Source organism: Dromaius novaehollandiae, chromosome 21 (genome assembly GCF_036370855.1).
Source record: "Dromaius novaehollandiae isolate bDroNov1 chromosome 21, bDroNov1.hap1, whole genome shotgun sequence".
NCBI lineage: Eukaryota > Metazoa > Chordata > Aves > Casuariiformes > Dromaiidae > Dromaius > Dromaius novaehollandiae.
This window is the reverse complement of record NC_088118.1, coordinates 311771-327537: the sequence shown is the minus strand read 5'-3', so window position 1 is coordinate 327537 and position 15767 is coordinate 311771.

The window sequence follows — 15767 nt, the reverse complement described above, 5'->3', positions numbered from 1 at the left end:
GGATGACCCTGCGCCGGTCCTCCAGAACGAAGCACGTTATTAAATAGTAGTCTTAATAAAATTATAGGACAATATGCAACGCAATGGCCTGAAATTTACCCTTGATATTAGCAGATTTAGGGAGTAGCGTTAGATGACATACTGTTTTACAACCGTGGCATATTATGTTTGGACAGCCCATGGCCTGGTGTCCCAATGCATGACACCCTAAGGATCCTGAAGGAGATCAGTGGAAATGGGTAAAAACATTACAACAGGAAAAAGAAGAAATTAAGGATCTGGTAAAGCAGTAAAAGTGACAAAAAGGGGGGGGGGGAATGGGAAATTAACTTTCAAATTTGTATATAATTTCCAATATAGGGACCAAGTAACGTGTTTGAACCTGGATGAAAATCAACATGCTTTAGAGCCAAAATGGTAGAGGCCCTATTACGTTTCCAGGACAAGTCCTGTAACACATCAACTAGATGAGGACAATGGTAAATGTAAGTGAGTTTGTGTTTCTCAGCTGTGCCCCTGCAGGGGTGAAAAAATGATGGACTCGAATGTGATTTTGCCAAGAAGGTGGACAGCTCCTGAAAGAGCAGACTTAGGCGGTTTAGTTTGACTCCCCCACCCTGCTCCCAGAAGAAATCCCATCTCTGGAAAGCCGAAGGGGAAGGTAAGGCTTGCTCTGCTCAGTGCCTTGGCCCTAACATCAGGCAACGTGAACAGGAGCCAGTTGGGCTGTGAGTTGCACAGGTTTTTCACTGACATTCTGTGCCATATAGTAACAATTTTAGCAGTTGTATTATGTTATTGTAACACTGTACTATTATAAATGGTGCTAATTATAGACCTCCAGCATTAATAATAGTAATTGAATTAATAATGAACATAAGCCATCTCTTTGAATGAACATTGCTTGCGGTGTGTGCCTCCCCTAACTTGATCCCTGATCACGGTAAAAGGAATTGTCAACAGCGTAAGTGCGGAAAGGCTGGATGCTGCTCAGCAGGGGACCGTTTTTGCAAGCTTTGTCCTTTCACTCCTGCATCTGCCTGTGGAAGGTAAGCAGTCTCGACCAGCTTCATCTCAGCTGCGTACTGGGATAAGAGGCGGGAGCCTGGGGGAAGAGGGTAGGAGAACCCGAGAGTTTCAGAACACTGTTCTGTTGGATCTGTCAGCGTGTTTAATCTGTGCGTGCGTGAATGAGCTGCATCTGTATCATTCACACACAGGTTATTAATTCATAACTCCTGAGTCGGAGCAATACTTGAGAGGTCGTATCAGAACCTCAGTTGCTTCTAGGCATTCATAAAGTTTCTAGCTTCTGAACAAAACAAGTTTGGGAAGCCCGTGAAAGAGGCTTCTGATTTTATCTTGGCTTTATACAGTTCTGAGGCTTGTGCTTACACAAGCCACTAACTACCCCTTTTATGTACAGTCTGAGTTACAGGATCTGTGGGTGTTTCATCCATTTTGGGTTTTTTTTTTTTGTTGTTTGTTTGTTTGTTTGTTTCCCTCCACGCATCTTGTTTAGTGGGGTCAGGGGAGCAGCCAGCCTGCCAGCCTATCCATTAGAGCTCTTCTGGAGAACAACCCACTCTTTGGCTCATCTGCTGGCCAGCCCTTGAGAAGCTTTGGCGTATGAGCCTTACAGTTCTCTCTGAGCGCAGTCAGTACCTCTTCCCCTTCGGCCTTTTCTTATAGTAGCTATGTTTCAGTTGTGCTTAAGGAACGCATTTGTTCTTGTGCGTGTGGCTTTTTTTTGGATGACATTTAACCACCGCTCATCCTGATGCTTGAGTTAAACTTCTGGGTATTGTCCGTACCCAGCGATACCTCACTTCTGTACAGTTTTCTGGTCTTTTTTCCACCCTATCAATCCACGTGTCATGGTGTATAGGTGTCTTACCTTACAAGGTGGCTAAAATATAATGATTAATAATTCAATAACGTAATTAATTTCACAATTGGGTATGTAATAAGGTGAAAAACACAGTTCCCTTTTGGCTGCCATCCCTTAATTATGCCACCAGTGCGCATTCAGTGAGCTGTTCTGCCTGCTGTACCGTCCTCTTCAGTTCCCCTGATCACCAGGTGTTCTTCCAGCTGCTGCTTTAAGAATCTTGAAGAAGAGGTACATTTTGAACACTGATTATTGGGTAAATTGGAACTCCTTTCCCTTCTGCTGTCCTGGTTCCTCCCTCCGTGAAGTCAGCAGGTTCCAGTAGTGTTTGTAGTCTCAGGGCAAAAGTCTTTCACAACTGGTGTTTTACAAATATGCGGTTGTTATACTTTGGGTTTTGCTCTCAAAAGAGAGAGGTGGTTGCGTAACACAGTAATGCCACAGTCTACAGTACTTGTAGCACGATAATTGGACAAAACAGTAACAACTCTGGTGTTGCAGACCTGAAAGATACTGGTTTCCATTACAAAGTGCTAAATGTGGCTTTTGATATGTGCCATTATGCATCTGAGCGCAGTTCTGACTGGATGTGCAGAAAAGCAAGTTCCTTTTCGTAAAGCAGGGTTTTCAACTTCAAAGCGTGTTCCTTTTTGCAAGGATACTGCGTACTGCTTTTTCCAGACTTGAGAAGACGGTTCTCAGATTGAACAGCTTCTTTGCAGGGATTAGTATCTGCTGCTATTTTCCTGAGGCAGGAACACGGGAGCTGTGCATTTTTACAGTGCACTAGTCATCTCAGTAACAGAAATCCCTTTGCCATCACATTGACAGGTGAGTACACACTGTGCACGTGTGGTGTTTCACGATGCCCACAACTGAGGAACCTCTGTCTTCTGCTGTGTGTAATTTTCTGCTCTTCCCAGGGCAAGGCTGTACTGAAATCCCAATATTGAAAAGCTATACGGTCCATTCAAGTACAGTGCACTGTGGGAGGCTTTTCTAGACTTAAATGATTTAGCTGGGCTTCTCATAGTTCTCCAGAACATAAGTATATTTTGTAAGTACGTGAAATGGTAGCTTTCTCCATATAGTGCACGTTTTCATGTTACAGGCAGAGATGCTGCCTTGCACGCGGGTGATCTGTTAATCACCACAGCCAGTAATAACAGGAGGGACGTGTATCTCTAGTGAGAGAAACAGCGTTTCTCTTGTTTCTGGGTGGAGGCACCTGTAAATTGGATCGATCTCTTTCTTCTGGTCTCTCTAACTTCGGCCTCAGGAGTTCATCTTAAGAGTTGCATCTTCCCCTTTGCAGATATTCATATACAATAACAAAATGAACAAAAACCAATGAAAGCAAAGCTAAGCAACGTATGGCTAACGCTATCCACAGGGTTAGAATGGATTACTTAGGCTTCAGTTCTGCTCAGGGGAGACAAAAATATAACACACGATTGTTATTAATACTAGCTTTGTAATCTCAGCTAGAACTTCTCCATTTTTTGCTGATAGGAAGGGTCTGACTGGAACTCTGTTTCCTTTTATTTTTCAATTTACTAGCTAATTGGTCTTAACCAGCAGTAGGGCAGTGGCCCATCTGCATGTGCATGCATGCTCTACAAGAAACCGACAGGTTCATGTTCTAATACAGATGAGGAACTGTTACATGCGTGTGCGCAGACGGACAAAAAAAGCGGCACTGACCCGGAGACGGGGGCGCGCATGCGCGCTGGGGAACGCTGCGCTCCCTGCTGCCCTCGCGCGTCAGAACAGCGGAACTGCACGCGTAAAGCGGGGGCACACAGGCACCGCGCGGAAGGGGCTCCCTGCTGCCATCGCGCGTCCAAAAACCAGTACTGCAAGCGGGGGGGGGAAGCGCAAGCGCACGGCGTTCGGACGCGCTCACTGCTGCCATCGCGCGTCCAAAGAGCGGTACTGCGGGTGTAAAGACGGTGCGCATGCGCACTACGTTCGGCGGTGCTCATTGCTGCCATCGCGCGTCCGAAAAGCGGTACTGCAAGTAAAAAAAAAAAAAAAAAAAAAAAAAAAAAAAAAAAAGCGCATGCGCACTGCGCTCCGAGGCGCTCACTGCTGCACTCCCGCGGGGAAAAAGAGGTACTGCACGTGTAAAGGGGGCGCGCATGCGCACTGCGTTGCGCGGCGCCCACTGCTGCAATCCCGCGTCCAAAAAGCGGTAATACAAGCGCAAAATAAAAAAGAGAAAAGAAAAAAAGAAGAAAAAAGGAAAAGCAGTGCATGCGCACGGAGTTCGGAGATGCTAACTGCTGCCAGTACGCGTTGAAAAGCCGATACTGCTCGAGAAAAGCAGGCGCGCAAGCGCACTGAGTTCCGCTGCGCTCACTGCTACCATCGCGCGTGGAGGAGGTGGTACTGCAGGCGTAAATGTGCCGCGCATGCGCCGTGCATTCCGCCTTGCTCACTGCTGCCATCGCCCGTCAAAAAAGCGGTACTACATGCGAAAAGGCGGGGCGCATGCGAACTGAGTTCGGTCGGGCTCATTGCTGCCATCGCGCGTCAAAAAAGAGGTACTGCACGAGTGAAGCGGGCGCGCATGCGTAATGGGTTCTGCTGTCCTCACTGCTGCCATCGCGCGTTGAAAAAGCGGTACTACATCCGTAAAGGCACAGCGCATGCGCGCTGAGTTCAGCCGCGCTCATGGCTGCCATCGCGGGGCAGAAACGCGGTACTGCAAGAGTAAAAAGGGCGCGCATGCGCATTACATTAGGCTGCGCTCACTGCTGCCATCCTGCGTGGAGTAGGTGGTACTGCACGCGAAAACGGGGTGCACATGCGCTGTGCATTCCGCCTCGCTCACTGCTGCCATCGCGCGTCCAAAATGAGGTACTACACAGGTAAAGGGAGGGCGCATGCGCACTAAATACGGCCACGCTCATTGCTACCACCGCGCGTCAGAAAAGAGGTACTGCACGAGAAGAGGGGGTGCGCATGCGCATTGCTTTCCGGGGCCCTCCCTGCTGCCCGCTAGCGGGAAAAAAACGGTACTGCACGCGTAAAGGGGGCGCTCATGTGCACTGGATTCCCCGTGCTCATTGCTGCCCTCCGGTGTCCGCAGGGCAGTACTGCAGCCACGGCTGGCCGCCCCTGCGCACGGAGAGCATCGCACGCAGCCGCCGCACACGTGCGCGCTGCCGGTCGCCGTGTTCGCCGCTGCTCTACGCTCTGTCGGTAACGGTAAGCGCAGGGGCCGCGCTCGTGCCCCCTGCCCGGTGCTCACGGACCGGGAGCGCTTTTCCCGAGAGGGCTTTTCCTTCTCGGTGCTTCCTGGGGGCGCGGGGACGGGCAGTGCCGTCTCGGAGCTGCTCCGCGGCGCTCTCTCCCCGGGGCAGCCCCAGCGCCTGCTCGCTGATCCCCGCCGCTCTCTCGGGCGCGGGCAGAGCAGCCTCGGGGCGCTCGCTGCTCGGCCTGAGCGCCGGGGTGGCGCGGCGGGCTGCGGTTGGCGCGCGGGAGCCGGCCGGCTGCAGCGCGGCGCTGCGACCACGCGAGGGTGGGGCCATTGCGGGTCTGGCCTGCCTCGCGCTGCGCTCCCCCCGCCCCTCGCGCTGCGCTCCCCCCGCCCCTCGCGCTGCGCTCCCCCCGCCCCTCGCGCTGCGCTCCCCCCCGCCCCTCGCGCTGCGCTCCCCCCGCCCCTCGCGCTGCGCTCCCCCCGCCCCTCGCGCTCCGCTCCCCCCGCCCCTCGCGCTGCGCTCCCCCCGCCCCTCGCGCTGCGCTCCCCCCGCCCCTCGCGCTCCGCTCCCCCCGCCCCTCGCGCTGCGCTCCCCCCCGCCCCTCGCGCTGCGCTCCCCCCGCCCCTCGCGCTCCGCTCCCCCCGCCCCTCGCGCTCCGCTCCCCCCCGCCCCTCGCGCTGCGCTCCCCCCGCCCCTCGCGCTGCGCTCCCCCCGCCCCTCGCGCTGCGCTCCCCCCCGCCCCTCGCGCTCCGCTCCCCCCGCCCCTCGCGCTCCGCTCCCCCCCGCCCCTCGCGCTCCGCTCCCCCCGCCCCTCGCGCTCCGCTCCCCCCGCCCCTCGCGCTGCGCTCCCCCCGCCCCTCGCGCTGCGCTCCCCCCGCCCCTCGCGCTCCGCTCCCCCCGCCCCTCGCGCTGCGCTCCCCCCGCCCCTCGCGCTCCGCTCCCCCCCGCCCCTCGCGCTGCGCTCCCCCCCGCCCCTCGCGCTGCGCTCCCCCCGCCCCACGCGCTCCGCTCCCCCCGCCCCTCGCGCTCCGCTCCCCCCGCCCCTCGCGCTCCGCTCCCCCCGCCCCTCGCGCTCCCCCCCGCCCCTCGCGCTCCGCTCCCCCGCCCCTCCCGCGCGGTCCTGGGCGGCGCACGCGCGGTGCGGCTTCGCGAGCCCTGGGCGGCCGGCGCACGCGCGGTGCGGCGGCGGGCAAAATGGCGGCGAGCAGCGTGGGTGTTTTCGCTAGACGGCGGCGGGCGAGGGCAGAGGCGGCCTGGAGTCGAGCATGTGGGGGCCGAGGTGAGGCGAGCGTGTGCCTTCGGGTGGCCGCGGGTGTCGGGCTGTGTCCTGCCAGCCGGGGCCGTCGCTGCGTGGAGGCGGCGGGGCGGGGGGGGGGGGGAGTCGGGCGCGGCGCCGCGCCGCGCCGGGTCTGCGCGGCGCCGGGTCTGCCGGAGCGCGGCTCTGACTCTCCCTTTTGCGTGTGTCGCTTGCAGGGCCCCGGTTCCTCCCCAGCGCGGGCCGGGTCGTGCGCTCGCCCCTGCGGACGCAGCCTGGAGGAGTGTGTACGGGGGGTGTCTGCGCGGGGGTCTGGATGTCTCCAGCAGCGGCACGGCAGCCTCGTCTGGGACGCGGGGTCCTTCGCAGCTCTTCTGGGATGCGGGGCCCTTGGTGAGTTCCCTGCTGCCTCCTCTGGTGTTCTCTGCGAGCTCATAGATCCCTCCACCTCCTCTCCCCTCACCCCCCCCCCCCCCCGCCCCGCTCCCCTGTCTGGTGGAGTGGGAGACCGGTGGCTCCTGCCGCCGAGCTGAGAGCCACGTAGGGCACCCCTGTGCGCTCCCTATGCATCTGGGATGGCACCCCTGCCCTGAGGGCCCCGCAGAGTCCCTCCCTTCCTGCAACCAGCCCCCCCAAAGCCATTAAACCACCCACAAATCCTGCCCCAACGCCCCCACAGGCCCCAAAACGCCTCCGAGCCCTGCCGCAACGTTGTCACTGACTCCAGACCTTCCCCTGCACTCTGTGCAAGGCCCCAAACATTCCTCAGACTGCTGCCAGACCCAGTGCCCGCAGCAGTGAGGCGTTCTAACAAAGATGGGGTGCGATCTGCGTCTCCGCCTCGACTCGGTCCCGCTTTAGAGAAACAGGAACTTAGAGCACTTCCTGGTGAAGAGTGTTGACGGGTGGATGCGCAGATGACAAAGAGATTTTTCTCTCTTTTCTTCTGAGCCGCCTCTGAGAAGCCTCTGTATGTGCACGATGTGGCTGATCTGGGATAATCGTGCTGTGCGCAGTGCTTAAGGAGAACATTGCCCTAAAATGGCGGGCTAAGGAATAGCCTAAAAAACCTAAAAGGCTCGGGAAAAGCCAAAGAGAACACCGATGGGCTCTGGGAAGCCCCAGTGATGCTAGCGAAAACAGCGTGGCTTTTAGGCACCTCCTCAGAGCAGCAGCAATGTCTCGCTCCAGCCTATGGGACAATGGGGACTCTTAATTACCGCCTCGAATTACCACAAGTGTTGCGAAAGCAGAAGGGACTAGGGAGCATGCAGAGCAGGTTATGGACTATATGTCAAGTTTAAACAAGCAACGAGCCCCTCTGCAAACAGAAACAGGTTTAGCCCTAAGTAATAGACGAAGGTAGCTGCGAGTAACGTGAAGCGAAGCGGTGACGTCAGTCACCCCGAAAGCCTGGGAGAAGCGGTCTGAAAATCTGGTACCCTCGCGGCCTCGGCAGTCTTTTTGGTTTGTTTGGCAGGGCAGCCCACCGAAGGGGGACGTCTCGAAGAGAAGCAGCGAGACCTGGGGATCCAGTGGTTCATTTTGGTCGTCGCCTGTGAGGCCAGCGTCCGAGCGTAAGAGGAAGCTAGGAGCTGTCTCGAAAAGGTAATAGGTGTGAAAGGGAGACAGGCAAATCGAGGGCTATCGTTCTTCCACATAGTTAAAGACTGAGAGAGTTGTCCGTTAAGTGCGCGTCTGCGAGGGTTTGAGAACAGTAACAGTAATACTGAAGCGGAATAAAAATAAGGTTTTGTGGAAGATGGCGTTAGGTAGGTATTAGGCGACGTGCCCGCCTGCCTAATAACCTAGCCCTAATTGCTGTGTGTAACGTTTCCAGACTGCTTACCCCGTGACGTATGGCGCAAAGTGCCGTATTAAGACCTTTCCCTTAAGGAAAAGAAGAAGAAAATAAAATAAAGAAAAGGGGAAAAAAGAAAACAGGGTAAAGAGAAAAAGATCATGCGTAAACCTAAGTGTTTCACTGGAAGTAAAACGCGAGTGTATCGCTTCCTTACAGAGATGGAACCCAGGACAGCAAATGCTGACGAAGAGAAGAGACGGACAAGCGTTTTCTTGTGGTTAATACCGAAGGGACGGGATGAAACGAGGAAGCCAGAATGCAGCGGCCCCTCGATATCACCAGGAACTGCTGCAGGAGGAGGCGTTCTGGCACGGGTAACTAAGGTAAGTATCGCTGATGACCGTTAGCAGTCATTTTGGCCTCCCCGAGGCAGCGCTGAGGACTAAGTAACCTGAGGGGCTCTGGCCTGGGCTAGGGCAGAAGTGCAGGCAGGCGGGATCAGGCATTTTCCTCTCAGCTCTCCGAGCTGAATCCTAGCCCCGAAGGAAAAAGCATTGGGGGGAGGCTGTCGGCTACTCGGACACCTGCCACGTCGAGGGCAGGGGCAGGAGCTGACCCTTCCCGGACGGACGGACAGACGCTGGTGCGGTGGTGACTCTTTGGGTATCGCAGGTAAGGGGAGGCACGCTGGTGCCGAGCTCCAGGGCGGTTTGCCTGAAGACGATGCCCGGGGGAGGAGGTTACGCGTTGTGTCCGGGGCTGGGAGCTGGTCCCCGAGTCCCGTGTACTTTGGAGTGCCTGCGCTTGCCAGAGAGCCCGGTGCTGTTCCCAGAGCTGCGGGGAATTTCCCTTGCGTTGCCTGGACCCTCAGGGCTCTTGGGGGTGTTTCCCCTCATCGCGAGGGCAGCCAGAGCCCCTCCAGGGCTGCGTGAGGTCCCCGAACCGCTCCCGGCTTTGCTTTTGGCACTCCGCAGTGTCGCTCGTGTGCCTGGGGCAGCCTGCAGGCGCCATCCTGTCAGCCGCGTTGAGCCCTGCGGCGTGCCTCGTGAGCCCTCTGGTGTGCGCCAAGGCCCTTCCTCTGTATTTTGGTCTGCCCCAGAGCCCTGCACTTGCCCTCTGATGCCCTCAGGACCCCTCAGTTCACATTCTGGGTTGCCCCCGAGCCCTCTGCGTGCCTTTCGGTGCGCCCCGGGGCCCCGTGTGTGTTTTGCGGCATGCCGCAGAGGTCTCTGTTTAGCTTTTTCTCCTGTCCCGGAGTTTTCTGGGTGCTTCTGGGTGTGCCCCAGGGCCCTCCTTTTGGTGCCCCCAGAGTCACTCTGTTTGCTCTATGGTTGGTTTTTTTTTTTTTTTTTTTTTTTTTTTTTTTTTTTTGGCCTTGTGTTGCACCCAGAGCTCTCGATTTGTTCTCTTGTGCTCCGCATACTCCCCTTTCCGCACTCCACACCCCAGGCAGGGCTCTCCCTTCAGCTCTCAGCAAGCTGCTGTCAGGAGAGTGGGGGTGCCTCTGCTGCCCTGGCAGCCCCTGCTGTCCCTGAAGGGGCTGATGGCCAGGCCCCCTGCCCAGTTCCTGCAGGACCACAGCTGCGGGCCCTGGGGCTGCGATGAGTGCCAGGGGGAGCTGGGTGGCAGGACAGGCCCCAGGTGGGGCTGATGGCAAGGGCAGGCCCACATTTGGGGGCTGGGGCCGCAGTTGGGGGGAGCTGGCGCTGGGGCAGGAGCTGGGCAGCGGAGCTGCCGTGGAGCACGGCAGCCGCCCCGCGGAGGAGGTGAGCGGGGCCGGGGGAGGCGTGCTGCAGGCTGCGGGTCCCGCATGCGCCGGGGGTCCCGGCGGCTGGGAGCGTCCCGGGGCCACGGAGGCGGGGGGAGCAAGGGGGTGCGCCGGGGCTGTGGTGCGGTTTACTGCGCGGTCGGGGGGGGGGGGGGGGTGTCTCCTGTGTCAGCTCGGGAGCGTGTCGGGGAGCGGGGGGAGGCGGGATCGCAGGGGGAGGCCCCGGGAGGGTCGTGGAGGGGCGGGGGCAGTGTCGGAGCTGAGGCGGGGCCGGTCGCGGGGGTGTCGGGGGAGCCCCGGGCCGGTGGTGGGGCTGGCGGGGCCGCGCTCGGGGCTCTGCGGCGGTTTCCGGGGGGACAGGGGGGAAGGGGAAGGGGGGCGGGACGGAAAGGAACGGAATGTGCCGAGGGTCAAAGGTGCCCCAGCGCTGCGGGTGGGGGGCGGGAGTTGGGGTGCGGGAATGCGGGGAGCCGTAGCTTTCGGCGCGGCATGCCGGGAGCAGTAGTCTTCCGGCACTGGGCTTCCGGGCGGCCATGTTGCCTGGCATGGCATGCCGGGAACGGTAGTCTTCCGGCACTGGGCTTCCGGGCGGACATGTTGCCTGGCATGGCATGCCGGGAACGGTAGTCTTCCGGCACTGGGCTTCCGGGACGCCATTTTCGCGTGCACGGTATGCTGGGAGGTGTAGTCTTCTCACTACAGTGGGGGCTACTGGGTGACCATGCTGCGCCTCTCGAGGTGGCCCCGGGGGGGGCGGCAGGTCCCTGCCAGCGGGGTTCCCAGCAGCCGGCCATGTGGCAGGCCAGGAGCTGTAGTGCCAGGGGCCGGTGCCTTCTCAGCCCTGCAGCAGTGGCCCGCTGGGTCTGTTCCTTACTGGACGTGTGTCACTCACGCCTGAGTCCCCACAGGTCACGGGGGACAGTGGAATGTCCCTGTCTTTCCCCGGTACAGGGCAGGAAGCGTTTTCCATCTCCGATGGTGTTGCAAGACAACCTTGGAAGCTCAGAAGGAGTGTTCCTGCTGTTTCAACTAGGCAGATGAGGAGAATCTCTGTCTCTCTGTCTCTCTGTCTCTCTGTCTCTCTGTCTCTCTGTCTCTCTGTCTCTCTGTCTCTCTGTCTCTCTGTCTCTCTGTCTCTCTGTCTCTCTGTCTCTCTGTCTCTCTGTCTCTCTGTCTCTCTGTCTCTCTGTCTCGGGAGGAAATAATTCTTTAATCAAGGCCATGCTAGAAGTGCTAAAGCCTTAAAGAAACAGTAAATCAAAATGTTTTGTTTTCTATGTAGACGTTGCCAATTTAGCAAAGGAATTCGAGGTATCCCCTAACTGAACTGTCCTCATTCTAATACAAGAAAATCACGCCCATAGGTCAGAAAGACCCGCGCCCGGGTGAAGACCCCTCCCCTGAGCATGCGTAGTTTTAAAATGGTGTGTAAGCAATATTAGAATTGTATGTAAATCACTAACCAACCGGTGTAAGAGGGAAAGTTGCAAACCTTGCAAGTTGTGTAAATGCTACTTGGAAAGCCGGGGGGGGGGGGGGGGGGGGAGTTGCGCTTGGTTTGTGGGGAAAACACCGAGCAGCCAGGCTTGCACAACTCTGAAATAAATAAGCAAATGTCTCTCCTGAGCGTGTCATTATTGGCTTAGTGCACAGCGGGCAACGAATCCGCTTTTCGGACAGCAGCGTGACCAGGCAGGGTTGTCCCCGGGGGCTGGGGCTGTCCCTCTTGGAAACGGGGAGGGCGGGGAGAGTAGGAGGGCGCTGCGGGCTCCTGGGGGTCGTAGCTTTGCTCAGGATTGGGGCCGGTTAGGCAGCTGCTGGGAGGAGTGGCGGTGCTGGGAGGGCACGGTGCGGAGCTGTCCTGCTGTGCAGCACAAGGGAAAGTCGACCAGCACCGTTGCCGTCCGAGGACCCTGGAACAGCCCGAGAGACCCTGGAACGGCCACCCCACGGACACCGTGTCACTGCCTCGCAAGGCCACTGCGTTCAGGTACGTTTGACTACATCCGGCAGAAAAAATGTAAGCCGAAGGATCAGGGCAAATAGCTGCTTGTCTAGGTTTGTTACCTAGCGACGCACTGGCAAAGCTTTTCATGAACACCCGTACTCGATCGAGTGCGTATTCATTCTGTGAATATTTATTACTGCCAGACCGCGTACGTCACTGATGCTTTAAAGCAAGTCCGTGGCGCTGGGGTAGCACGTGTAGTGGAGACTAAATGCAATAATACCTCATTTTGATGTTGTTCTCTTATACGAAAGCACTTGGAGCGGATTAAAACATTTCTCGTGCTATTTTGCTTATTGAGTGGACCCTGATACTGGGGAAAAGCTGCTGTGAAGCAGACCTAGTAGTCAGCTTCCTTAGAGAAGGCGTCTTGTCCTGTATTTGAGGGCTTCCGGTACGTTTTGACAGACAGTAGTGAGTGACGGGTTTCCTTTGGACCCCCCCCGGGGAGCAGAAAGTTCTGCCGGGAAGGCAAAATGTTTCTTGCGGCTGGGTTGGAAGAAGCTGGCTGCTGATGCAAGGCAGTGACAATTCTGGGGAGTCAGGGGAAGTTTTGAAAAGACGGTCGTTCCCTTTGCTAGAAGGCTATGCACTTCGGTTCCTAATAGCTGCAGTAATGAAGCCAGGTAAGCGTTCGGGAGGAGCCCAAGCCACTTTTGCCTAGCGAGTATTTTGCAAGGGGGGCAGGAAAGCGCTGCGCCCTGCTCCTTGCTGCCCCCGCGTGTCTGAAAGGCGGCACTGCACGCGGGAGGGGGGGCGCGCATGCGCATTGCGTTCCGGCGCGCTCACGGCTGCCCTCGCGTGTCGACAAGGCAGCACTGCAGCCGCCGGCGGCCACCGCTGCGTACGGAGACCGTTGCGGGCAGCCGGCGCACACGTGCGCGCTGCCGGTCGCCGTGTTCGCCGCTACTCTGCGCTCTGTCGGTAACGGTAAGCGCAGGGGCCGCGCTCGTGCCCCCTGCCCGGTGCTCACGGACCGGGAGCGCTTTTCCCGAGAGGGCTTTTCCTTCTCGGTGCTTCCTGGGGGCGCGGGGACGGGCAGTGCCGTCTCGGAGCTGCTCCGCGGCGCTCTCTCCCCGGGGCAGCCCCAGCGCCTGCTCGCTGATCCCCGCCGCTCTCTCGGGCGCGGGCAGAGCAGCCTCGGGGCGCTCGCTGCTCGGCCTGAGCGCCGGGGTGGCGCGGCGGGCTGCGGTTGGCGCGCGGGAGCCGGCCGGCTGCAGCGCGGCGCTGCGACCACGCGAGGGTGGGGCCATTGCGGGTCTGGGCTGCCTCGCGCTGCGCTCCCCCCGCCCCTCGCGCTGCGCTCCCCCCCGCCCCTCGCGCTGCGCTCCCCCCGCCCCTCGCGCTGCGCTCCCCCCGCCCCTCGCGCTGCGCTCCCCCCGCCCCTCGCGCTGCGCTCCCCCCGCCCCTCGCGCTGCGCTCCCCCCGCCCCTCGCGCTGCGCTCCCCCCGCCCCTCGCGCTGCGCTCCCCCCGCCCCTCGCGCTGCGCTCCCCCCGCCCCTCGCGCTGCGCTCCCCCCGCCCCTCGCGCTGCGCTCCCCCCGCCCCTCGCGCTGCGCTCCCCCCGCCCCTCGCGCTCCGCTCCCCCCGCCCCTCGCGCTCCGCTCCCCCCGCCCCTCGCGCTCCGCTCCCCCCGCCCCTCGCGCTCCGCTCCCCCCGCCCCTCGCGCTCCGCTCCCCCCGCCCCTCGCGCTGCGCTCCCCCCCGCCCCTCGCGCTGCGCTCCCCCCGCCCCTCGCGCTGCGCTCCCCCCGCCCCTCGCGCTGCGCTCCCCCCGCCCCTCGCGCTCCGCTCCCCCCGCCCCTCGCGCTCCGCTCCCCCCGCCCCTCGCGCTCCGCTCCCCCCGCCCCTCGCGCTCCGCTCCCCCCGCCCCTCGCGCTCCGCTCCCCCGCCCCTCCCGCGCGGTCCTGGGCGGCGCACGCGCGGTGCGGCGGCGCGAGCCCTGGGCGGCCGGCGCACGCGCGGTGCGGCGGCGGGCAAAATGGCGGCGAGCAGGGCGGGTGTTTTCGCTAGACGGCGGCGGGCGAGGGCAGAGGCGGCCTGGAGTCGAGCATGTGGGGGCCGAGGTGAGGCGAGCGTGTGCCTTCGGGTGGCCGCGGGTGTCGGGCTGTGTCCTGCCAGCCGGGGCCGTCGCTGCGTGGAGGCGGCGGGGCGGGGGGGGGGGGGGGAGTCGGGCGCGGCGCCGCGCCGCGCCGGGTCTGCGCGGCGCCGGGTCTGCCGGAGCGCGGCTCTGACTCTCCCTTTTGCGTGTGTCGCTTGCAGGGCCCCGGTTCCTCCCCAGCGCGGGCCGGGTCGTGCGCTCGCCCCTGCGGACGCAGCCTGGAGGAGTGTGTACGGGGGGTGTCTGCGCGGGGGTCTGGATGTCTCCAGCAGCGGCACGGCAGCCTCGTCTGGGACGCGGGGTCCTTCGCAGCTCTTCTGGGATGCGGGGCCCTTGGTGAGTTCCCTGCTGCCTCCTCTGGTGTTCTCTGCGAGCTCATAGATCCCTCCACCTCCTCTCCCCTCACCCCCCCCCCCCCCCGCCCCGCTCCCCTGTCTGGTGGAGTGGGAGACCGGTGGCTCCTGCCGCCGAGCTGAGAGCCACGTAGGGCACCCCTGTGCGCTCCCTATGCATCTGGGATGGCACCCCTGCCCTGAGGGCCCCGCAGAGTCCCTCCCTTCCTGCAACCAGCCCCCCCAAAGCCATTAAACCACCCACAAATCCTGCCCCAACGCCCCCACAGGCCCCAAAACGCCTCCGAGCCCTGCCGCAACGTTGTCACTGACTCCAGACCTTCCCCTGCACTCTGTGCAAGGCCCCAAACATTCCTCAGACTGCTGCCAGACCCAGTGCCCGCATCAGTGAGGCGTTCTAACAAAGATGGGGTGCGATCTGCGTCTCCGCCTCGACTCGGTCCCGCTTTAGAGAAACAGGAACTTAGAGCACTTCCTGGTGAAGAGTGTTGACGGGTGGATGCGCAGATGACAAAGAGATTTTTCTCTCTTTTCTTCTGAGCCGCCTCTGAGAAGCCTCTGTATGTGCACGATGTGGCTGATCTGGGATAATCGTGCTGTGCGCAGTGCTTAAGGAGAACATTGCCCTAAAATGGCGGGCTAAGGAATAGCCTAAAAAACCTAAAAGGCTCGGGAAAAGCCAAAGAGAACACCGATGGGCTCTGGGAAGCCCCAGTGATGCTAGCGAAAACAGCGTGGCTTTTAGGCACCTCCTCAGAGCAGCAGCAATGTCTCGCTCCAGCCTATGGGACAATGGGGACTCTTAATTACCGCCTCGAATTACCACAAGTGTTGCGAAAGCAGAAGGGACTAGGGAGCATGCAGAGCAGGTTATGGACTATATGTCAAGTTTAAACAAGCAACAAGCCCCTCTGCAAACAGAAACAGGTTTAGCCCTAAGTAATAGACGAAGGTAGCTGCGAGTAACGTGAAGCGAAGCGGTGACGTCAGTCACCCCGAAAGCCTGGGAGAAGCGGTCTGAAAATCTGGTACCCTCGCGGCCTCGGCAGTCTTTTTGGTTTGTTTGGCAGGGCAGCCCACCGAAGGGGGACGTCTCGAAGAGAAGCAGCGAGACCTGGGGATCCAGTGGTTCATTTTGGTCGTCGCCTGTGAGGCCAGCGTCCGAGCGTAAGAGGAAGCTAGGAGCTGTCTCGAAAAGGTAATAGGTGTGAAAGGGAGACAGGCAAATCGAGGGCTATCGTTCTTCCACATAGTTAAAGACTGAGAGAGTTGTCCGTTAAGTGCGCGTCTGCGAGGGTTTGAGAACAGTAACAGTAATACTGAAGCGGAATAAAAATAAGGTTTTGTGGAAGATGGCGTTAGGTAGGTATTAGGCGACGTGCCC